General features: G+C 34.7%; 1 long non-coding RNA gene across 1 annotated transcript in view; it reads left to right on the top strand.

Moving 5' to 3' along the window:
* Positions 1-21,946, top strand: part of LOC123789061 (uncharacterized) — a 1,398,020-nt gene extending 1,376,074 nt beyond the window's left edge. The window contains exon 15 of the long non-coding RNA XR_006778655.2: positions 21,722-21,946. This is a non-coding gene — a long non-coding RNA (uncharacterized LOC123789061). The remainder of the gene's footprint in view (positions 1-21,721) is intronic.
* The last annotated feature ends 3,308 nt before the right edge of the window (positions 21,947-25,254 follow it).

The raw sequence follows: 25,254 nt of genomic DNA, 5'->3' as shown, positions 1-25,254 counted from the left end.
CCCATTCACTGTTTAGTAACATGTATTTGTGATCTTTTCAGGTGTTTTTTTTTTTTCTTTTTTCTTTCTGGTTAACTTCTAGTTTCATAACATTGTGGTCAGAAGAGATGGATAGTATAACTTCAATCTTTTTTAATTTGTTGAGGCTTGTTTTGTGACCTACTATGTGATTTATTCTGGAAAATGTTCCATGTAAACTTGAAAAGAATGTGTATTCTGCTCTTTTAGGATGGAATGTTCTCGAATGTACCTGTTAAGTACTTCTGGTCCACTGTATCATGCCTTGTTTATTTTCTGTTTAGATAATCTGTCTATTGATGTAAGTGAGGTATTAAAGTCCCCTACTATTATTGTATTACAGTTTTTTTTAATTCCTTTATGTTTCTTAGTAATTGTTTTATATATTTGGATACTCCCATATTGAGTGCATATTTACAGTTATAATGTCTTCTTGTTGGATTGTCCCCTTTATTATTATTTAGTCTCCTTTGTCTTTTGTTAAAGTCTTTAAGTCTATGTTGTCTGATATAAGTGTTGCTACCCTGGCTTTCTTTTGACATCCATTTGTGTGGTAAATATTTCTCCATCCCCTTACTTTCAAAGTGCCTTAGGTCTAAAATGAGTCTCTTGTAGGCAGCATGTAGATGGATCTTTTTTTTTTTTTAATCCATTATGTCACCCTATGTCTTTTGATTGGAGCATTTGATCCATTTACATCCAAAGTAATTATTTATAGATAGGTATTTATTGACATTTTATTACTTGTTTTTTGGTGGTTTCTGAAGATTTTATCTGAAACTTTCTTATCTTTTTCTTTTATGGTTGCCTGTTTTCTTTAGTGATATATTTGGATTATTTTCTCTTTATCATGTGCATATCACTTACTGGTTTTTGATTTGTGGTTATCATTTGGTGTGTATATAACATCTCCTGCCTATAGTAGTCTATATTAAGATGATGGTCACTTAAGTTTGAACCCATTCCTTACGTCTCTCCTCCCCACATTTTAGGGATGTGGTTTCCTATGTTACATCCTTTTGTTTTGTGAGTCCTTTGACTTATTTTTTTTTTTTGTACAGAAGTATTCATTTTTACTGCTTTTGTTCTTCTTTCCTTCATACTGCCATTTTTGGTCTTTCCTTTCTACTCAGAGTTCCCTTTAATGTTTCTTAAAGGGCTGGTTTAGTGGTCATGAACTCCTTTAGTTTTTGTTTGAATGTGAAACTCTTTATCTCTCCTTTTCTTCTGAATGGTAGCCTTGCTGGATAGAGCATTCTTGGCTGCAGGTTTTTCCCATTGAGCACTTTGAGTGTATCATGCTACTTCTTTCTGGCTTACAAAGTTTCTACTGAAAAATCCACTGAGAGCCTTGTGGGGTTTCCTTTGTATGTAGCTGTCGTCGTCGTTGTCGCCGCCGCCGCCGCCGCCGCCGCCGCCGCCTCCTCCTCCTCCTCCTCCTCCTCCTCCTCCTCCTCCTCCTCCCCCTCCCCCTCCCCCTCCCCCTCCTCCTCCTTCTTCTAATGCTTTTATCCCCCCCCCCCCTTTGTCACTATGTTTGCCATTTTAATTACAGTATTTCTTGGTGTGGCTCTGCTTTTGTTGATTTTTGGGGAGGGTTGGGGTCATTCTCTGTGCCACCTGGATCTGGATATCTGTTTCCTTTCCTCATTAGGAAATTTTTCAGCTATTTTTTTTTTTTTCTTCAAATAAATTCTCTGCCCTGTTTTCTGTTTTCTTCTTCTGGGATTCTTATACTATGAATGTTATTACATTTGATGGAGTCACTGAGTTCCCTGACTCTATTCTCATTTTGCATAATACTTTTTTTTTTCTCTCTCTCTCTTTTGTTCAGCTTGATTACTTTCCATTACTCTGAGTTCTAGGACGTTAATTCAATCCTCTGCTTCTTCCAGCCTGTTGTTCATTCCATCAAGCATGTTTCTCATTTTGTATATTGAGCCCTTTATGTCTGCTGTGTTACTCCTTATCTCTGTGTTAATGGTCTCACTGATATCCTCCAGTCTTTCCTCAAGTCCAGTGAGTATCTTTATGATCATTGCTTTAAATTGTCCATCAGACATGTTACTTAGATCTGTTTTGCTTAGATCTCTGGCCATGGCCTTGTCCTGTTTTTTCATTTTGGACAAATTCCTCTGTCTCCTTATTTTGTTTAAGTCTTTGTGCTTGCTTCTCTGTGTTAGGAAAGTCAGATATATCTCCTGTTTTTGAGGTAATGGTTTTGGTGTTTGTGTGTGTGTGTGTGTGTGTGTGTGTGTGTGTGTGTGTGTGTGAGAGAGATTTGTGCTTGTGTTTGTTTAGTATTTATTTAGTATTCATTTTGCTTGGTGCTTTATTTGGTGCTTGTCATTAATTTTTAGAAAATTCTCAGCCCTTATTGCTTTAAATATTTCTTGTCTGTTTGCTTAATTCAATTATATATGTGTGTTACATCTTTTGACATTGTCCTACAGTTTGTAGATGCTCTGTTCTTTTTCTTCTTTCTTCCCTATCCTTTTTGAATTTCAGTTTGGGAAATATCTTTTGATCTTTCTTCAGAATTGATGTCTATTGAGGAGGTCATTGAAGGCACACTTCGTTTCTGTTACAGTGGTTTTGATTTCTAGCATTTCCATTTACTTCTTTGTTAGTTTTTATCTCTGCTTACATTACTCATCTGTTCTTGCATAGTTCCTCTTTATTCCATTAGTCCTTAAAATGTTGATAATTATTTTTAATTTTCTAATAATTTTGAATTTTTTAATAATTCTCACATCTGTATTATAGCCAAGTCTGGTTATGATTGTCTTTTCAGACTATGGTTTTTGTTTTTGTTTTTTTTTTTTGTTTTGTTTTTTTGGCTTTGTTATGCTCTGTAATTTTTTTGTTGAAAGCCAAACATGTTGGATACAGTAATGGGAAATGAACTAAATAGGCCTTTAGTATAAGGATTTATGTGTTAACATATTGTTTTATCAATATAACTATTACATTAAATTAATTATTAAGTAACATGTATTAGCAGCTAGGAGTTGGGCTAACAGAGCTAGAAGTTAGAGCTTTCCAGAAGCTTTAGATTCCTCTAGTATCCTTGTTTTTTGTCTTCCCTTTTGACTTCAGGCTTCCCTAAGTGCTCCTCCTCAGAGAGTCTGTGTGTTTTAGCTCTTTAGCTGTCATCCACTGTTTTTATACTGGAATCCTGTGGTGTGGTGTTAAGGTATATGGAAGGGTGAGTGGTCTATAATCTTCCACTTAAATCTCAGTTCTTTGTAGGCCTGTGTTTCAAACCTTGATATCCATGTGTTTATCCGGTGGTATAGTTCTTTTTGTTCCTCCTTGCCCCCTATTTCTTGAATCTGTGACCCCTGATTACTATATATCCCTCTCAGTTAGGTGAGACAGGAAGGCTGGAGGAAGCTAGCTGGGAGGAATTTCCTTCCCCCAGCAGGGTGTTGGCAAGGGACTTTACTCTGGAAAATAGCCATTTGTTATGGGGAAGGCTCTTGGCTTGTTTTGCGGTGGTTCCTCTTTTGCTCCCCCTGTCAGAGACACTAGGGGATCTTCCTAGAAAAGAGCATAAGAACTTGGTGAGATTCCAGAAGAAAACCTCCCTTTAAAGTATGGTTGCCTCTCTAGCTTCTCATTCCCTACTTGTTCATAATCAGTCTCCAGAAATTCATCAAATTACACTAAAGCAGTCCTACTTTATTGCCCCATGTAAGGAGATATCACTTGGTATTTCTTCTGAGGCACCTTTCCAGATTTTGGGGTGATGGTTTGTCTACAACTCCCATGTTAAGAAAAATTGTTGATTTTCAATTTGCATAGCTTTTTGTTGTTGTTGTAAGGATTGGAATGATTTTTAATCTCTTTACATGCAGGAGCTGAAACTGCAAGCTGTATGATTGAAGAAAACTTCTGAGTATATAAGAATATAAAACTTAGTATAACAAAAAGATAGCATAGAAAAAATCAATTTTAGGAAGGCCTAGTTTTTGGAAAAATCTATTTGCAACCTAGATGACAGCTATAGAATGTATTGCTATGCAATACAAGAAGTCTTACTGACACACAAGATAAAGATGAATTAGGAATGTGATCACTTCACAAAAAACAAACCAAATGGCCAATAAATACATGAAAATTAAATTAATAGTTAAGTAACAAAACTTTAAAAATAATATTAAAAAACTGTGGCGCTCATATTCTGGTAGAAACATGAATTGTTGCAACCTCTTTTGGAAAAACAAAACAAAACAAAACAAAAAACCCTGGTAGCAATCATTAAAATAAAAGGTCCACAAACCCTTAACCCTGGACTACTCAATGTTCTGTAACCATTCCATAGATATAAGAGTAGATCAAGGTATGTACATGGAAGTTGATAGCATTAACTGTTAATAAAGTCAATACTCTGTACTAGGAAAATGCCTAAATAAGTTGTGAAATAGCCAAACTGTGGGATATTTTGAACTCATTGAAATGAACAATATGAATTAGAGCTATATCACTTGGAGGAATTGCCATAAAGTATTTATGAATGAGAAAAGCAGAATGTAAGAAGTAAGTGTAATATGCTTCTCATGTTGAAAAATACTAAAAAAAAGCCATGTATACTTATATCTACATGAAGATTTTGTCAGAGTTGTAGATTACTTTGATGATACGAATTTTATATGGCGAAATAATAGAGCATAGGACATTTTTAAAAATTTCTCTATATTCATGGGAATGCTTGTATAAGTTTGAATAAGCAAGTTGAGACATTTGGAAAAACATAAAACAATTGACATGGGTTGGCTCAGAAGATGGGATAGTGGAGGAGATGTGGAGTAAATAATGAACTTTTTCTTCATACATTTTTGTAATCACTCTTTTAAACCTTAAAGTATAAATTTGACAAAAGTCAAATATACAAGCTATGAAGAATTTAAAAAAACACTAATATACTTCCATAGAGATTTTACTGACTATATCAGCCTGGATTTGGTGAGGATAACAGTTACAAGTATTACAGGAATATAAAGGACTTAGTATAGGAATCAAGTGTTATATAACTTTAAGAGTAGCTGAAGGAATGCTAGTCTGTAAGGCTGTATCTGGATGATCAGAGAAGGTTTTTAGCCACTTTAGCAAAGCCACTGATTCAGATCACCCAGGTCTCTCGAGAAAAAAATGTTTTTCATGTCCTCCTTAACAGACTGGACAGCCTTAACAGAAGACTGTCTTAACACCAAGTCCTCTCAGTCAGAAGCTTGGTTAGTCATAGTTCCAACCTTAACCAAGTTGATGCAACACAGTCTAGTACAGCCTACTTTTTTGTCAACTTGGCATTCATACAGTTCTTTTAAACTTTCAAATAATGCTAATAAGCACATTATGCTTCTGGCTAACATAATGTAAATACACTTAATCATGAAGTGGCATCACATTTTGTGAGCAACTAAATTCATTGTTGTATCATGTTGGTTATAAGCACATCACTAACTTCAGCCCATATTCAAAAGAAGTGGATTGCGCAAGAACATAAATACCAAAGGGTAAGGATCACTGGGGGTCATCTTAAAAGTCTGTCTGCCACAGTGGGCATAGTTCTGCCTGCCACCATTGTGTATTAGCAGACCAGTTGTACCAGTCACCACTTATTTTGTCTAATTCCATGGCATAAGGAGCTCAATGTGACCAGGTGGCATTCTCTGCTCTTAGTTCAATGGAACCATTGCTGTATTTTTTTGTGGATTCACTCCATTGGGAACTAAGATCTCCAACCCAGCAGAAACCTTTCGAGCAGGAAAGGCAAATTCAAATCCAGCTCAAGTGTTTATTCCAGTAAGAACAAATCACTACCTCTTCCATGAAAATGAAATTAATTGCCATTCTACAGCTCTCTGGTCACTCTGGAGTACTGTTATACCAGGGACTCATGGTTTGTCTTTACCACTGGCAAATTCGGCACTCAGCATCGATAGAACCAGATTAGCCTTGTTAAGCGGATGCCCACGTTGATGATAGTATCTGTTCCCACTCCTCATTTTAGAACTAGGAACATGGCAGCAGTGTCATTTGAGATAACTACTATAGATTTTTAAATAACATTAATCACTTGGCTTTCACAAGCCCCCTTTTGTAAAGTGGATCACTGTGCTGCTTTGTGTCCCTAAGAATTTGTGTTAGCTCAGAACTAGTGTCCAGTAATTCCTAAAATGTTTGGTTATTTCTTTCCCTAAAGCAGAAATTCTCTGGTAAATGGCCACAGGTGAAGGTTCTTTTGGAAAGAACTAAATGAATAATTTACAAAATACACTTTTGACAGTGTAGCAATAGCCTTCCTCAAGGAGATAAAGCACCCCTCCTCTTCATTTAAGGTGCTCTGAGTCTGCAAACCACTCAACTCTGAGAAGTGGAAAAGGACCACAACTCCTGTAGCAAAGCAAGTCAGGCCTCTTACCAGTCCTAAAGGTTTTGCTTATACAAATCAAATAGACTTGATTTAGGAGGCTGTTCATCTGTACTAGTCCTCGGCATATAATTATTTAGCCACAGATAAAGATCTCTACATGTCAAACTATGTGACTACTGCTTTATCCCTGCTACCCATTATGGTAACTATGCCCATCTTAGCTGTTGTGATTAAGTGCCAGTAGCAATTAAATGTATCACATAGCTCCCGTCACTTCAGAATTCCACCATCCCCATTGTGTTTTGGGAGTCCATTCCACTGATAGCCTCCCCCACTGTCATTTCTAATATGGAAAGAATAGTCATTAAAAAGTCTTTCAAGGTTGAATGTTTCTCCCTCACCAATGTGTTTCTGAAAAACTTGAAATAGGGGATGGGTGTGAGCAGTGGAACACAATAAAACCATTCCTATCTCTATGAGCCTTTGGGCACTGCCTTCTTCAGTAAATTTTGGCCACCACAGAAACCCAGTTACAGTCAACCAACCAACCAAGCTGTCACAATTATTCCCAATTGCTTAGGGTATCACACTGAATCCAAAATCACTCAGTGATTCCTATAAACCCGGCTAAATCCAAATGCATTCCTTCCTCCTTGTTCTAACATCCTTAGAATTCATTCTCAAAAGCATTCCCCCAGTTTTCACAGATGCAAATTGTCAAAAGATTGTATTTCTTTTGATGTGTATGGTGTCTCCTCCAAATTCAGACTTTTTTTTCCCCCAGGATTTGAGTCCAGTTAAAAGTTAATAATCAATGAGTGCTAATGGAGTGGGTCTTTGTGAAAATGAGCATTCTCCTACAAAGCTACAGATTTTTAAGGGAGTAAGAGGCTGTTTCTACTAAGTGGAACTTGGGGATTCAATGTCTTCAGTATCCAGATATCTCAATCATTAGGGTTCCATTCCTTCCCATTTGATATCTCTATCTATCTATCTATCTATGTATCTCTCTCTCTCTCTCTCTCTCTCTCTCTCTCTCTCTCTATCACATACACACACACACACACACACAAGCCCTGAGAATTTATGGATTTGATTAACATTTTAATTTAGTCACTTGCAGTATCAGATTTTTCATTTGGTTTTCAGAAATTTCAAACCTGCAACTAAAAAACAATAGGTAATCTTTCAAGATAGTCACAGATGTTTTTGGTTTCTTACCCAGGACTTAAGATGAGAATTTTAAAGCCTTGACCTCACCATTTATCTTTTTCCCATTTTTCCAGTGCAGTTAAAATAGTCAAACATCCCCTCCACTCAATACACCACATTCCTATATTCCATATTATGATGGTAATGTTTTTGTTTTTAGATTGGTACTTAGTCACCCAAAACTATAGGTGACACCACATGATAATTTAAGAAACTATTTTACAATTCTATATCATGGTCTGTATCTAATTTGCCACTGACAGGTTATTAATGCTTTTAAATCTAGTTACATTATAGAACCAATTCCATGTTCCCATCTTTAAGATTCTGTTCCCCTGGATTCAATTTTGGTACCAGAAACTGTATCAGTCTTAGTTTGTTCAGGAAAACTGAGACAAGTATTACAGGAATGAACAGTTTAATATGGGAATTAAAGTTTATGCACGTATATAGCTGGTAGTGATCTGTCTGGAAGGCTGTAGTTAGTGTGTCAGAGAAACTCATTAATCATTTCATTCTGAAGTACTAGTACTGAGTGAAAAATCTTGCAGAATATTTATGAAGTTAATCAAGTGAAACCTCAAAATAGGAACTCATGGAGAGGTCTGAGGAAGCACCACAATGAAAGAAGTCATCATGGCCTCCCAAAAACAACAGCTTCTGCTTCATTCTGCCTTCCAAATAATTTGTGAGGGCCCCTCATTGACAAGTTCCAACTTGAAATAATACAGGGAGGGGAACTCTGTGAAACAAATTTCCTAGACTTGAATGGAAGTAATAATAGTATTTCAGGTTGTGAACAGATAATCTAGAACAATCTAGTTCTTTCCTATCTCCACTGTGGTTTTCTAAATGCCCAAACTTTAAAAAGTGTAGGTAGGCGTCTTTAAAAACATTCTGTATTAGGGTGTTGAGTTCAACTACCATTTACTGAGTGCTCTGTGTTAGATATTAGACTAAAATATGGAATACAAAGATGAGAAAATCACATTTCTTCGAGATCTCATAGGCTAGCAGGAAAGAAAATATAGCAACAAAAAAGTGATGTTTATTTGATGAATACTACAGCAATGGTATAATTCAAGGTACAGTGAAATAAAATGGATTTTTGTCAGGTGGAAAAGTGAAGGTCATTCTAAGGAAAAAAGAACAGGATGTGGAAAGCATATATTCCAAAAGATGAAATATTTAGAAGAAATGCAAATAGATTTGTATGGCTGGAAATCAAGAGTTCAGAAACACAACAAGGGAGCTTAAGTTGGAAAAGCAGGCAGGGGTAAAGTCAGGAGGAATATATATAAGAGGTTTAACTGTTTTTTGTAAGAAATTGAAACCAGATAGAGATTTAGGCCCTGGAGTCATGTTTTGTATAAAAATCACTTTTATAGCAATATAGTGGAGGGATTGGAATGGGTTAAGGATAGAGGTAGAAAGGTATGTTAGGAAGCAATTGCCGTTGTCTAGGTGAAAATTAAATAAATACTATGGTGGTTGTAGAAGAGGGATGGTTTCAAAGGGAATTTCTACTTAATTTAGTGATTGTTTGGTGGGATATGGAGATGTGCAGGCAGAGATGATCTGGCATAACTTTTCTAGTTCTGGCTTGGTTGACCAAATAAATAGGTAAAAGCCATTAGCTAAAATAGGAGCTCAAACTAATGTGTTCTTTTAAAGAACTAAACTATGGAGAAATATCTTGTTCCATTTTACTACTTTGAAATGAAACTATTTTTAATATTATAAAATGGACAAAATGTTCCTGTGTTCTATGGTACATAAAGAGAATATACTTTAATAACATCCAAATAAGAAATGTAGTGTATGTGCAAATTTAGCTACTCAACATGACCTTTCATATCTATCAATTATAAACCCTTGTAAATAGTATGCTGTGAATGTCAGAAAATGTAGGCAAGGTGCAAGAAACTTAGAGAATTAAATCTGAGCTGTTCAGTTTATATAAGTCAAGCATATTATATCAATTTCCTTTTTTTTTTCTTCTCTTCCTCTCTTATTAATTTGTAAATTCTGGGTTCACTATTTATACCCTTGTCATAGTTTTCTTTCCACAATAACTCACATAGTTCTGTTCTTAGGTACACTTTCTGAACAAATAAAGGAATCATTTAATTAATCAAACGGGAAGTACTACATCATTACAAAGTACTGATAACAGCATTAGATTAGGGTCAGGAGACTGGGTCCTGGACTCTGTTTTACAGTCACTGCAGCAGGTGACTTAATTCTCTTCCAGCTTCAGTTACATTATGTGAATGATTGATTACTTCTATTTTTGCACTTAGAAGACTATAGTTTAATGTATTTATTTTCTGAAATGCCCTACTGGGTAGAATAAGCAACATATTCTAATCATTTTGTATTCCCAACAATTGGTCTACTATCAAGCGTATGGTAGAGGCTTAATGGATAATAGTTGAAAGTTTAAATAATTACTAAGAGTGTAAAGAAGATTAGGATTTGGGAGGTGGGGTCAAAACAGTATCTTGAGGATCTTTAGTACCCAAGAAGAAGAGAAGACCAAAAACTGAGACTTGAAAGAACAATCATAAATCCAGGGGTAAGTTTGGAATACCTCAACTCCGGTAGAGCAAATCTGCAAATACGTGGGCTTAATCCTGAGCAAGAGTGATTTGCATCTGGTCTATTTTGACCAACTGTGGGAAGTGCTAGGTTTGAGAATATAATGTAAGAAATAATTAGTTGGAGACTTGCCACTTCTGGGTTGTTACCATTTGTTTGGTAGTGGGGTTGGTGATGGTGGTAGTGTAGCATACTGTTGTTCTTTACACTTTCATTTCAAAAATATTCTTCAGATACAGAACCATTCTGTGGTTAAAAATCTACCTAGGCAGGGCACCTGGGTGGCTCAGTCGTTAAGCGTCTGCCTTCGGCTCAGGGCGTGATCCCGGCGTTCTGGGATCGAGCCCCATGTCAGGCTCCTCCGCTGGGAGCCTGCTTCTTCTCCCACTCCCCCTGCTTGTGTTCCCTCTCTTGCTGGCTGTCTCTCTCTCTCTCTGTTGAATGAATAAATAAAATCTTTAAAAAAAAAATCTACCTAGGCTTCCACCAATACTTGTTCAGATCATGTCTTCATAAGGGTGCCTGGCTGAGGCATAAGAAACCATATGGAGCTCTGATTGCCAAGTCATGACATTGGGAAGAGGAGGGGTGGAAGGTAGACATAGGAAGAACTATGCTTTTTAGTTGATCTGTCTGACAGAAACCTTTTTCTAATTTTCATTTGTTTTAAAACAATATGGGTCTTGAGTTGGATTTTGACTTACTGAGCTATCATTTTAAATCCCTTCTCACCTCCCTTCTGCTACCCTGAAGAATTGGACAAAATATTTTCATGACTAATATTTTGTTAGATGAAAATAGTTCTAACTTGAGTTTTGTATTTTCCAGACTGAATAGTTCCAAGGTTTCCAAGCATTTTCTATACCACTGAATTTCCTAGAAATTCACACTTATTTTTCATTCTCTTGCTAGTCTTTAGTTTTGCAGAGATCTCCTTAAAAAACTTAAGTTTGAATTCCAGCTCCACTTTTTACTAGCTCTATGACTTTGGACAGTTATATCTCTCTTTGCCTCAGTTCAGTTATTACCTGTAAAACATTGATTATTTCACAAAGATTTATTGAGCACCTACCATGTAGCATACAATCTCGTAGGTGGTTGAGAAACAGTAGTGCGAAATACAAAGTTCCTTGGCCTCATGGAAATTATATTAATTTTTATGATGTTTCTTGACACATAGTAGATATTAGTTATAAGTGTTGATGTTATATGAAATATGGTATATGTGTATGGTATAGAAGTGATAAATTCTATAAGTTATGTGTGATTTATTTGTGTGTATCTGTGTAGGAAAGTGATGTCCAAAGTAGTCAAAATATTTCAGACATACTCTGATAATGTTGAATTATTAAGTTTTAAAAACTTCTTGAATTTGAATGGATATTACTTCCCTTAAGGTAGCATCAAATTGTTTTAGTAGCTGGTTAATCATTGTTCTTGTTAAGGCTAAAGTCAGCTGATACCTTTAGTTACTATTCCCAGTGCTGTTATTAGTTAATATGAAACCGATTGGTGCGTGGAGTGCAAGGCTATGGGAAAGACGAGAACTTACTCTGTGTGTATGTAGGGCTAACTTTCCTTGACGTTGCCTCTGCCTTACTGTGAGTTCTGCTTTCATTCTTCTTGCCTTTGATCCCCTGCCCACTCTCCCCAGCCAAGTGGTATGCTGGAGCCAACTTGTACCTGCTGTTCAGCTGATAGTTAAAAATTCAGGAATTTTACAAGCTGGTTGAAAGCTACTGTTGGTGGCTTAAAAATGGCTATGAAAGGGATATTTTACACAGGAATCAGCAAATCCTACACATCAAAACTTTTTTTTTTGGGGGGGGGTACTATGTACTAGAACATTGTTCAAACCAACGATACTTGACCAATGTTTCATTATTGTGTTTTTAGTTGTCAATCGAGCTTTGCTTGAATACTTACTAAAAATTAGTCTTTTGGCTGGTACATGTTCAACTGTGTCCTCCATCTAGGTTATTGGCATTTTTAAAAATTTTAATTCTGATATAGTTAACACAGAGTGTTATGTTAGTTTCAGGTGTACAATATAGTGATTCAGCAATTCTATATATTACTCAGTGCTTACATAACATGGCAAGTATACTATAAATCCCCTTCACCTATTTCACCTATCTCCCACCCACCTCCCCTCTGGTTTCCGTCAGTTTGTACTCTTTGGTTAAGGGTCTGTTTATTTAGTTTGTTTCTCTTTTAGTTTGTTCATTTGTTTTATTTATTAAATTCTACATAAGAGGGAAATCGTGTTGTCTTTTTCAGACTTATTTCACTTACCTTTATACTTTCTAGCCCCACCCATGTAGTTGGAAATGGCAAGATTTTATTCCTTTTATGGCTGAGTAATGTTCTGTGGTGTGTGTGTATATGTATATATACATATACACATATATATTAGTAACATTCCATTATAGTCCATATATATATATATATATCTTCATGTATTGATGGGCAGTTGATTTAATAATTGGACTGTTATAAATGTTGCAATAAACATAGGGGTGCATATATCTTTTTAATTAGTGTTTTCACATCCTTTGGGTAAATACGCAATAGTGGAATTACTGGATCATGTGGTAATTCTATTTTTAAGTTTTTGAGGAACCTTCATACTATTTTCCATGGTGGCTGCACCAGTTTGCATTCTCACCAAAAGTACATGAGGTTTCCTTTTTGTCTGCGTTCTTACCAACACTTATTGTATCTTATGTTTTTTATTTTAGCTGTCCTGACAGGTGTGAGTTGATATCTCATTGTGGTTTTGATTTGCATTTCCTTAATGATGAGTGATGTTGAGCATCTTTTCACGTGTCCGTAGGCCAGCTAGCTGTATTTCTTCTTTGGAGAAATGTCTATTCATGTCTTCTGCTCATCTTTTAATTGAGTTGTGTGTGTGTGTGTGTGTGTGTGTGTGTGTGTGTGTGTGTGTGTGTGTGTTCAGTTTTATCAGCTCTTCGTATATTTGGGATATTAACCCCATATCAGATATGTCATTTTCAAATATCTTCTCCCATTCAGCAGATTGTCTTTGGTTTATTACTCCCTTTTATGTGCAGAAGCTCATTTTGTTGGAGTCCCAATAGTTTATTTTTGCTTTGTTTTCCCTTGCCCTAGGGGACATATCTAGAAAAATGTTGCTATGGCTGATGTCAGAGAAATTACTGCCCATACTCTCTTCTAGGATTTTTTTGGTTTCAGGTCTCACTTTTAGGTCTTTAATCCATTTTATTTTTGTGTATGGCGTTAGTCCAGTTTCATGCTTTTACATGTAGCTGTTCAGTTTTCCCAGCGCTGTTCAGTTTCCCCATTGTATATTCTTGCCTTTTTTGTCATAGACTAATTAACCTTATAAATGTGGGTTTATTTCTGGAGTCTCTATTCTCTTCCATTTATCGATATGTCTGTTTTTGTGCCAGTACCATACTGTTTTGATTACTATAGCTTTGTAATGGATCTGGAAGTCTGGAATTGTGATACTTCCTGCTTTGTTCTTTCTCCCAATTGCTATGGCTATTTGGGGCCTCCTGTGGTTCCACTCAAATTTTGGTATTATTTGTTCTAGTTTATGAAAAACGCTGTTGGTATTTTAATAGGAATTGAAATGAATCTGTAGATTGTTGTGGGTAATATGGACATTTTGACGATATTCTTCTAACCCATGAACATGGAATATCTTTCCATTTGTGTCATTTTCATCAGTGTTTTATAGTTTACAGAGTACAGATTATTCACCCCTTTGGTTAAGTTTATGTCTAGGTATTATTTTTGTTGCATTTGTAAATGGTATTGTTTCTTTAATTTCTCTTTCTGTGATTTCATTGTTAGTGTATAGAAACATTACTGATTTCTGCGTATTAATTTTGTACCCTGCCACATTACTGAATTTGTTTATGCTAGTAGGTTCTTTTAGGATTTTCTATGTATATGATCATGTTGTCCACAAATAGTGACAATGAAACTTCTTTACCAGTATAAATACCTCTTATTTCTTTCTATTGTCTGATTGTTGTGGCTAGGACTTCCAGTACTATGTTGAATAGTTGTGGCTTTGTGGATATCCTTGTCTTGTTCCTTACCTCAGAGGAAAAGCTCTCAGTTTTTCATTATTGAGGATGATGTTAGCTGTAGGTTTTTCATATATTGCCTTTATTATATTGAGCTTTGTTCCCTCTGACTCCATTTTGTTGAGAGTTCTTATCATGAATGGATATTGAAACTTGTCAAAAGCTTTTTCTGCATCTGTTAAGATGGTCATATGATTTTTATCCTTCATTTTTTTATGTGGTGTATGACATTGATTCATTTGCCAATATTGAACCATTCTTCCATCCTGGGAATAAATCCCACCTGACTGTGGTGAGTGATCTTCTTAATGTATTTTTGTATGTAGTTTGATAATATTTTGTGGAGGATTCTTAATCTGTGATCATCAGGAATATTTGCCTGTAGTTTTCTTTCTTTTGTGGTGTATTTATCTGATTTTGATATCAGGGCAAGATTGGCCTCATAGAATGTATTTGGAAACTTTCCTTCCTCTTCCATTTTTTTTGAATAGTTTCAGAAGAATAGATACTGTTATTTAAACGTTTGGTAGAATTCACCTGTGAATCCATTTGGTCCTGGATTTTTATTTTTTGGTAGTTTTTTGATTACCAATTCAATTTTGTTACTCTATAACTTGTTCAGAATTTCTGTTTCTTCCTGGTTCAGTTTGGAAGACTTGTTATTTCTAGGAACTTATCCATTTCTTCTAGGTTGTCTGGTTTGTCCACATATAATTTTTCATAGTATTCTCTATTAACCTCTTGTATTTCTGTGGTGTCAGTTGTTACTTCTCTTTCTCATATCTGACTTTATTTATTTGTGTGCTTTCTCTTTATTTCTTAATGAGTCTGGCTAAGGGTTTGTCAATTTTGTTTAGCTTTTTAAAGAACCAGCTCTTGGTTTCATTATTATTATTATTATTATTATTATTATTATTATTATTTTAGTCTTTACATCATTTATTTGTGCTCTAATTGTTTAGTATCATGTCATTTAGTCTCTTCATGTTACTGGGTTTTTTTTGCAGTTTTTTCTTGTGATTTATTTCTAATTCCATTCTATTGTGGTTGGAAAAGATGCATGGTATGATTTCAGTCTTCTCAAATTTATTGAGGCTTGTTTTAATGGCCTACTACATGATCCATTTTGGAGAATGTTCCATGTGCATTTTTAAATAATGAATAATAAGTTTTTGGATGAAATATTCTGTATACATCTGTTATGTCTATCTGGACCAATGTGTCATTCAAAGTCATTGTTTCCTTATTGATATTCTGTCTGGAGGATCTATCCATTGATGTAGGTGAAATGTTAAAGTCCCCTGCTCTTATCGTATTACTATCAGTTTCTCTTTTTATATCTGTTAATCTTTGCTTTATGTATTTAGGTGTTCCAGTGTTGGATATGTAGATATTTACAATTTTTATATCCTCCTGTAGGATTAACTGCTTTGTCAATGTCTTTTGTCTCTTTTTTACAGTCTTTATTTTAACATCTATATTTCTGAATAAAGTATTGCTACCCTGGCTTTCGGGCTTTTTTGTTTGTTTGTTCGTTTGTTTGTTTGTTTTTCCACTTCCTTTTGTATGGTGAATGTTTTTCTGTTCCTTCACTTGCAGTTTGTATATGTCTTTAGGTCCAAGATGAGTCTCGTATAGGCTGTATATAGGCGGAACTTGTTTTTGTTTTTTGTTTTTTGTGTTTGTTTTTAATCCATTCTGCAACTCTGTGTCTTGATTGGAGCTTTTAGGGCCTTTACATTTAAAGCATTATTGATAGGTATGTACTTATTTCCATTTTAAAAATTTGTTTTCTAGTTTTTGTTTTGTTTTGTTTTGTTTGTCTTTTTTCCTTCTCTTACTCTCTTTCTTTGCGATAGCTGAGTATGTATAGTGTTTTGTTGGCTTTCTTTCTGTTTTTTGAGTATCTAGGTTTTGGGTTTATGGTTTCCATGAGGTTCATATATAACATCCTAAGTAAATAGTAGTTCATGTTAATTTGATGGTCATTTAAATTCAAACACATTCTTGAAAAAAGAAGAAAGCTTTCTTTTCCTTTTTCCCCTTTTCTTCCCTTTTGCTCCCTTCTTCCCATTTTATATATATGTTGTCAAATTATACATTTTTATTCATATTTTTCTTATGTCTAATTATGACCATTTCTTTTCTACTTGAAAAAGTCCCTTTAACATTTCTTGTAGAGCTGGTTTAGCAGCAATAAACTCCTTTATCTTTCATTTTTCTGGGAGACTTTCTCTCTCCTTCAAGTAGGAATGATAATTTTGCTGGATAGAGTATTCTTAGTTGTGGTTTTTTTCCTTACAGAACTTGGGTGACTATATCATGCTACTCTCTTCTGGCCTGCAAAGTTTCTGCTGAAAAATCAGCTGATTGCCTTATAGGTTATCCCTTATAGGTAACCTTTTGTTTCTCCCCTGCTGCTTTTAAGATTGTTTATCTTTAATCTTTGACATTTTAGTTATTTTGTGCCATGGAATAAACCTCTTTGGTTCATCTTGTTTCCTTCCCTAGGTTTGGGAAGTTTCAGTTATATTTTCAAATAAGTTCTCTCTACCTTACTCTCTTTCTTCTTCTGGGACCCTTATAATGTAAATGTTTGCTTGCTTGATGTTGTCCATGAGATCTCTTAATCGATCCTCATTTAAAAAATATATGTATTTTCTATTTTTGCTCTTCAGCTGTGTGCTTTCCATTACCGTGTTTTCCAGATTGCTGATCCATTTTTCTGCATCCATTAATCTACTCTTGATTTCCTCTAGTGTGTTTTTTATTTCAGTTATTCTTCAATTCTGATTTGTTCTTTTTAATATTTTCTATCCCTTCATTGAAGGTCTCATTGAGTTCTTCCACTCTTTTCTCCAGCCCCACGAGCATCTTTACGATTATTACTTTAAATTCTTTATCAGGCATATTGCTTATCTTTGTTTCATTTCGATGGTTTTATTTCTTTTTCCGAGTTTTTGTTCTTGTTCTCTTTTTTGGAGCATATTCCTGTCTCCCCATTTTGCTTGACTTTCTGTGTTTCTATGGATTATGCAAAATGGCTACTTCTACTAAACTTGAGGTAGTGGTTTTGTGTATGGTGTCTTCTCTGTAGAAAGTATGCTGGCTGGCTGGAGCTATGGCTCTGTATGGTAATTACTCTTTTAAACAGTGCTGTGTCTCCATCTCTCTTGCTGTTCTTTTGACATTCTATCTTTGGTTGTTGTATAACTGTTCAATCAGCCCTCAGTTCTTCTTCAGGAGGAATTACTCTATTAATAAGTATAATTTGGTGTTTTCTGTGGAGGAGATGAGTGCAGAGTCATCTTATGTCACTATCTTGAATAGGAATTCCACCTATATCACAATTTCTTCATTCATCCCTCCATGGACACTTAGGTTGTTTCCTTATCTCGGCTATTACAAATAATTCTGCAGTGAACATGGTGTTGCATATACCTTTGTTAGGATTTTCATTTTCTTCAGATAAATACCCAGAAGTGGAATTGCTGGATCATATGGTAGTTACATTTTTAAATGTTTTTAGAAACCTCCATATTTTCCATAGTGGCTGTACCAATTTACATTCCCACCAGTAGTGCACAAGGTTTCCCTTTGATCCACATCCTCATCAACACTTCTTAGATTTTTTTTTTTTTTTTTTTTTTTTTTTGAGAATGGCCATTCTAACAGTTGTGAGGTAATAGCTCATTGTGGTTTTGATAGGGTTTTTTTTTTTTTTTTTTTTTTTTTTTTCCTGATGATTAGTGATGTCAGACATTTTCATGTACCTGTCAGCCATCTGTGTGTCTTCTTTGGAAAAATGTGTCTATTCAGATCCTCTGCTCATTGTTTAAATAAGATTTTTTTCCTTTTTCTTTTTTTTTTTTCTTTTTTTTTCTCTTTGCAGTTGAGTTGTATGAGGTTTTTATTTTTTTTTATTTTTTTGGATTTTATTTTATTTATTTGATAATGAGAGAGAGAGAGCATGCAGAAGTAGGGGGGGAGGCAGAGGGAGAACCAGACTTCCCACTGAGCAGGGAGCCCAATGCAGGGTTCGATTCCAGGACCCTAAGCTGAAGGCAGACACTTAACTGACTGAGCCACCCAGGTGCCCCAAGTTGTATGAGTTTTAAATATATTTTACATATTAACTCCTTATTGGATACACTATTTGCAAATCTGTTCTCACATTCACTAAGGTGCCTTTTTAATTTGTGGATGGGTTCCTTTGCTGTGCAGAAAGTTCATGATTATTTTTTTTTTCTTTTGTTACCTTTGCTTCCAAGAAATAAGTGCTATGACAAATGTCAGGGAGATTATCACCTATGTTCTTTTCTAGGAGTTTTATGGTTTCAAGCCTTACATTCATGTCTTTAATCCACTTGAGTTACTTTTTGTGTATGGTATAAGACAGTGGTCTATTTTTATTCTTTTGCATTTGGCTAATTTTCCCAGTACCATTTACTTTGCCCGTTGTACATTCTTGGCTCATTTGTCATAAATTAACTGCCACACATGAATTTATTTCTGGACTCTGTATTCTATTCTATGTCTGATTTTATACCAGTGCCATATGATTTTGATTACTATAGCAATGTAATATACTTGGAAATCAGGGAATGTGATGCCTCCAGCTTTGTTCTTCTTTCTTGGGATTGCTTTGGCTATTTGGGATAAGATCCATCCAGTTTATATATTCAGTATTCTCAGAGTTATATGCTATTTCTATTTGCATGGCTAGCTGGCAAATAAACTTAGAAACACCTATCAATTGTCTATGTTAAGAATAGAGACAAAGCATTCAAAATTCAAAGCATGCATCACTCTATCAAAATAAGCTATGTATTCCTTCTATCCTAACCCTTGCTCTGTAAAAGAGAATTATCATAACAAAGCCCCATGTTTTCTAAATATTTTTTTGTGACCACACATTTCAAGGACAAGTTATCTAAGCAGAGGTGTTGATTTGTATACATAAAGTATAGACAGAATCTCAGTTTCTTTGACTTTAAGTGACTTCACAAAGTCAAGGTGATCATTTTTGAACACTTGTACAAACTTAAAGTTGTAGGTTATCTTTTTGAATCCTAGAGAATATTAATTATGTTTAGCTGACATGTAGTGTCTTTTTTTGAGAACTGGCCTGAACCATAGTTATTAACCATTATAATTGTATTTACTGTAAATTTATTGAAAACTTACTATATGCTGGGCATTGTTCCAAGAACTTTCTGTTGAATATCTCCTTTTATCCTCCCAAAAATGCCTGAGGGATAAATACTATCATCCCCACTTTACAGATAAAAAAAACAGGTACAGAGAAATTAAATAGTTTGCCCATGGTTACATAATTGGTAATTGATGTCAAACAGTCCAGATTGATTTCAACCTGGAACCAAACTTGAAGATCAGAATGGATATAAAACCCGAGATACAATAGTTCAGTAATTGTAGATGGTTCCTCACTAGCTATTTATATCTAGGTCCTAAGCTGAAGGACTGGATCCAAAAATCCAGAAGTGCTAAAAGATTGCAACCAGGCCATTCTCCATAGCTGTTCATTTTTGGGATATGGAACTAATTATAAATGATATGTGTTATATATATATATATATATTTTTTTTTTTCTTTTAGGCATACTACTATATCCATTCCCATGTTCACACTACAGTTTGAGGAACAACCTAGAAGGGGGATATGATGGAGTGGTAGGAAGGTGGTGGTTGCATTGAGTTGATGAGTTTTGTCTTCTCTATCATTCATTAGTCAATGACACTTATTAATAAAAGCCTATATGATGTAGGAAGTTTTTGATATTTGGTAGGAAATAGGATGCTATCCTAACCTTTATACATTAAAAAAAAAAGAGTATGGGAGGGAATGGATATTGATTACTTTCATTATAATTATTTAAACCACATTATTAAAATGATTGACATGCACAAAGCCGTACATTATTTAATGTGTACATCTCAGTGAGTTTGGAATTATCACACCATGGAATTATCTCCACCATCAAGACCATAACATACCCACCACCTCCCACAGTTTCCTCCAAACACTGTTATTATTGTTATTATTTTTGTGATATGGACACTTAAGATTTACCACCTTAGCAACTTTTTACTGCACAGTACATAATTATTAACTCTAGGCACTATGCTATATGTAGATCTTTAGAAATCATTTATCTTACATAATTGAAATTTTATATACTTGTGGCCATCACCTCCCCATTTCCTCCTCCCCAAAGCAACCACCATTCTGCTCTCTCTTTCTATGAGTTGGTCTATTTTGGATTCACATATAAATGAAATCATACAGTATTTGTCTTTCTGTCTTAGCTTATTTCACTTAGCATAACATTCTTTAGATCCATCCACATTGCTTAAATGCAGGATTTTCTCCTTTTTCAATACTGAATAATGTTCCATTGTATGCATATATTTTCTTTTCAGTTATCCATCAATGGACCCTTAGGTTGTTTTCCATATCTCGGCTATTGTGAATAATGCTAAAAGGAACATGGGAATGCGGATCTCTCTTTAACATTCTGACTTTAACTGTTTGGATAAATCCTCCAGAAGTAGGACTTCTGGATCATAAGATTTAATTTTTTAATGGAATCTTCATACTGTTTTCCATAATGGCTGTACCAATTTAAATGATCACCAACAGTGTACCAGAATTCTGTTTTCTCCACGTGTTCACCAACATTTATATCTTGTCTTTTGGATAGTAGCCATCCTAACAAGTGTAAGGTGTTATCTCTTTGTGGTTTTGATTTGCATTTGTGTGATGGTTAATGATAAATTCCACTATACATCTTATTGAAATTTTCCTTTATGTGTAACGTACATCTTTATAGTATTTGTAACTCACATATTATACATTTACTTGTATAAATACACACATTACAAACTTATACTTTAGTACTTAGTTTTATGGTCACTTTTATGATCATTACTTAAAATTATGTATATTTTTATACTGTTGTAATAGCAATGATTTTATCTTTTATCCCTTCTAAGTAATGTGCCTTTATTTATTCAAAAGCAGAAGTAGTTTCCCATCAGTTTATAGTGGGTAGATGCTTTGCATTACATTTTAAATGTTGCTCAGAAAACAGGCAATTAGTTATAAACGGGCCTGCCATTGTCACTTATTGATGAAGAAACACTGATACTGAGTTCCTTCTTTTGTAAATTCGAGATAAGCTGTCCTCCCAAAGACATCAAGATAGGAGGAATCAATGTACATTGTCATTTTGACAGGCCATACTCTCCTGTTAGTTTACACATCTGCTCAAGGAGAGAAAACTATCAGATACTTTTGCTGATAATGATGAACAAGGAAGCGAGTCTTGAGTTGGTATCTGAGGACAGCCTGTCAAGGCTGAGTGGAAACACAATCACTTGTTCTAATGAATGCCATTGCCCTACAGGGGGAGCCATGATGACAGCTGATCCCTCCCTGCAGTTTGAAGTCCTTGCTAATGACCTAACTGTAATTCTCAGACCGCTCAACAAGGATCCTACATGCTTCCTCAGGCCTGCAAGGTACTGTGAGCTATTTTCATTATGTGTTTTCAGAACATGACTCCTGTTTTGAAATCCCTCTGTTCTGTTGGGGTAGGAATACCAAGGACAATTCTTTGCTCCCAGATGATATGGAGAAAGGACTGGTTCATCGTAGAAGTTGAGTGAAAAGTAATAATTTTTACTATAATGAAAAACTTAAACACCTTGGTGGGGTGGGGGAGGGCAGTATTAAAATAAATACTCCTTAATTAACTATAAATGTATATCCACCATGAATTTCAGCTTTCACAAGGACCTATGAAGCCCAACTCATGGCTTCAGTCTCATGAAATAGCTCTGTTATTCACAGCTCTTTCTTTTTAGGAAGTCAACTCTGAGATCAAATGAAAAGCAAACATCAGTCTGTTCTCTATTTTCTTAACTCTTTTCCCCTTCTATGTTAGAAAAATATCTAATATTTTTATTATTACATTAAATAAACACAGATGTGTTTTCACAGACTCCATCATCAGAACCAGTGGGTTAGAACCAAAGGGACTGATTATTTTATTCTGAAGTCTGAATTTTTAATTCTTAAAGAAAAGATAATTTTAATAATTAACAGTTAAAAACAGCAAAACAAGTATAAATATTAACCCAAACATTATTATAAGGGAATTTTAGGTGAATCACAGACTATTTTTACTTATGTGAAATAAAGAGCTAGATGGAAAGGTACTATTAGAATAATTAAAGAATAACAAAAAATGGCATAATTATTTGAAACTTTTCCCAGGAAAACAGAAATATTGATATGTTTAACTTGCAAAGCAACCTAGATTTTCCACTTTTAAGCCTACATGAGAAAATGTGATAGGATGATTTTAAGCCTACATGAGAGAATGTGATAGGATGAAGTAGTTAGTGAAAGTGCCTTGCCCAGGTTCTGAAATTTAGTGCTAAATAAATGATGATATATGAATGGTGGCCTCTGACTTCTGTTTTGCTAAAGATAAAAATTTATGATGCATATGCTGCCTGATTTTTCTCTTATTACTATTCTTATGGTGTTCTAGGAAAAAATGACAAGGATATCAAAACCCAAAATTATTTTCATTGCTGTTGTGGTTTTATAAGGTAATAGGGATCACTGTGTCTCAATAGAACTAATGACATCCACGCCAATTGTGAATACTGACTCCGTAGATTGATCTTGTCACAATCAATTTTGCATCCCATGGCCTGTTGGACTGAGTTAGTATAGACATGGCCCATGGAGTATAAAGTGTTTCAGTATCTGATGTAAGGCTCAAGAAATCCATGCCAGAAAGATCTACAATATAAATGTGCTGAAGTTACTTTTGTTCTTCTACATTTTTTCCCTTCTCACTTGTGTTAATTCTGTTCAAGGGCAAAATAAGATACAAAGAAGTAGCCAAGAATTAGTTTTCATAGTCTTTTGGGAAAATAATACTAAAAGTGATCATTAGTTCAACCAACATATCCCACTAGATGGGTTCCAATAAGGATGAGCTTTGTACAGAGATTCAACTTACTAAAAAAATTTTTAAAAAATCATCCTGACAAGGAATGACTCTGATCTTTTTCTTTTGGATTAATAATATAAATTGATTTATGGTTTCCTGAACCTGAATTTTACTTGGCTTTAATTCATTTTTAATAACATGAAGAAAGAAAACAGCTCTTGCTAAATTATTCTTCATGTTGTTTAATAAGAGCGAGCACTGCACCACGTTATGGCTCCTGAAAATCCATTAGTCTATTGTGAAATATATAATTATAGACTATTACGAAAATAAGAAATTTTTATTACACATATGCATTTGACAGCCTGCAATTAGTTTAGACTCTCTAATTAACATATGTTTTACTTAATGGTGAGTGATTAGGGATTATCATTTAATTATGGATAATTTCAAATACTCATCGGTCTAATTTTTTGTGAATCTTAGAAATAAAAATAAGCATTTGTCAAGAGCAAGAAGAGTGTGCTTTCCTGCTTTGTTTTTGTCCAGTACCAAGAATTATTATGAAATAAGTAGTAATAAAATAGCTTTCCTCTGAGTAAATTGCTGAATATTTTTTGCCATATATCTCCTATCATATTTATGAACGCTGCTGTTCTCTTATATGAGTTATTCATGAGTAACTTTGCACATAAAAAAGAATCAATAGTACAGAGAACTATAGAAGTGGTTGTGATTTGCATTAATTGAATACCATTTTTTTCCAAGTAGTTGTTCTAAACACTTGGATTCATCAATCTACCCTAATTAGAAGAATGTATTTGTATAATCAGGTTACAGACAAATTATACTTTTTAATGTAATAGTACCTGACCATCTTTGAATAGTTATTTTGTTTTTGTATTATGTTTGATGAACTCACACAAGATTTTCTACTTGGTGGTTTTGCTATATCTCATAGATAAATTTCTGTTTAGAAAAACATATAAGTAGGAAAAACATGAAGCATAAGAATCCATTTCTTCCTCTATATACCAAATGAAACTGCCATCAAAATACAAGGCTTTTGAAATGCTCTTAATTGTTTTCTCTTTCTATAAATCTGGAGTTAATGGGATTAATTAATATTTCTAAAATCAGAATATCTTTATTGAGGTTTATAAGCAAGGGAAAGATATTTAGTAATTTCTTGTGATATCCGTCTTGGTATTTATGGTTTAATTTGCAGTTTTGATAGAATAAATATTGCTTAAAAAAATCCATATATTAAAAATATAAGTAGAGACACTCTAAGTTTGGGTTGGGTAGGTGTTTGCTGAAAGTAACTAATGCCCTAAAACAGATTTTTTAAAAAGTGGGGGGAGGGAGTGAGAATGATATTCTGTGGTTGTATTTAAAATATAAGTGGCCTAGATAACTGTTTTGCTTCTCTGTTTTGAAACAAATCTCAATGAGAATGCCAGATGAATGGCATGTACTAAGTAACTTATTGGGCAGATGGGCAGAAAAATGGTCCCAGAGATGTTCATACCCCAATCTCTGGGACCTGTGAATATGCTACTCTTTAGGCAAAAGCGACTTTGCCAGTGCGATTAAGTTAAGGTACCTTGAGATGAGATTGTCCTGGATTTTCATGGTGTGCCCAGCAAAATCACAAGAGTCTTTACAAATGGAGGAGGGTGGCAGAAGAGTCAGGGAGATGTGACTAAGGAAAAATAGTCAAGAGACACCTGTGGTTGCTTTTGAAGATATTTAGGAGCAAGGGAATGTTTCTAGGTGCTAGAAAGCAGATTTAGCCCAGAACCTCCAAAAAGGAACATACCGCTGTCAACACCTTGATTTTAGCCCTGCAAAATCCATGTTAGACTTTAGACCTACTCACATGTTTTTCTACTTGGTAAGATAGAACCATAATTCATTGGTGGTGTTTTAAGCTACCGAGTTTGTGGCAATTTATTATAGCTGCAGTA

The sequence above is a fragment of the Ursus americanus genome, chromosome 3 (assembly GCF_024610735.1).
Source record: "Ursus americanus isolate L20-20 chromosome 3, mUrsAme1.1.p, whole genome shotgun sequence".
NCBI lineage: Eukaryota > Metazoa > Chordata > Mammalia > Carnivora > Ursidae > Ursus > Ursus americanus.
The sequence above is the reverse complement of the archived record's forward strand: the minus strand, read 5'-3'. Positions and strand labels throughout refer to the sequence as shown.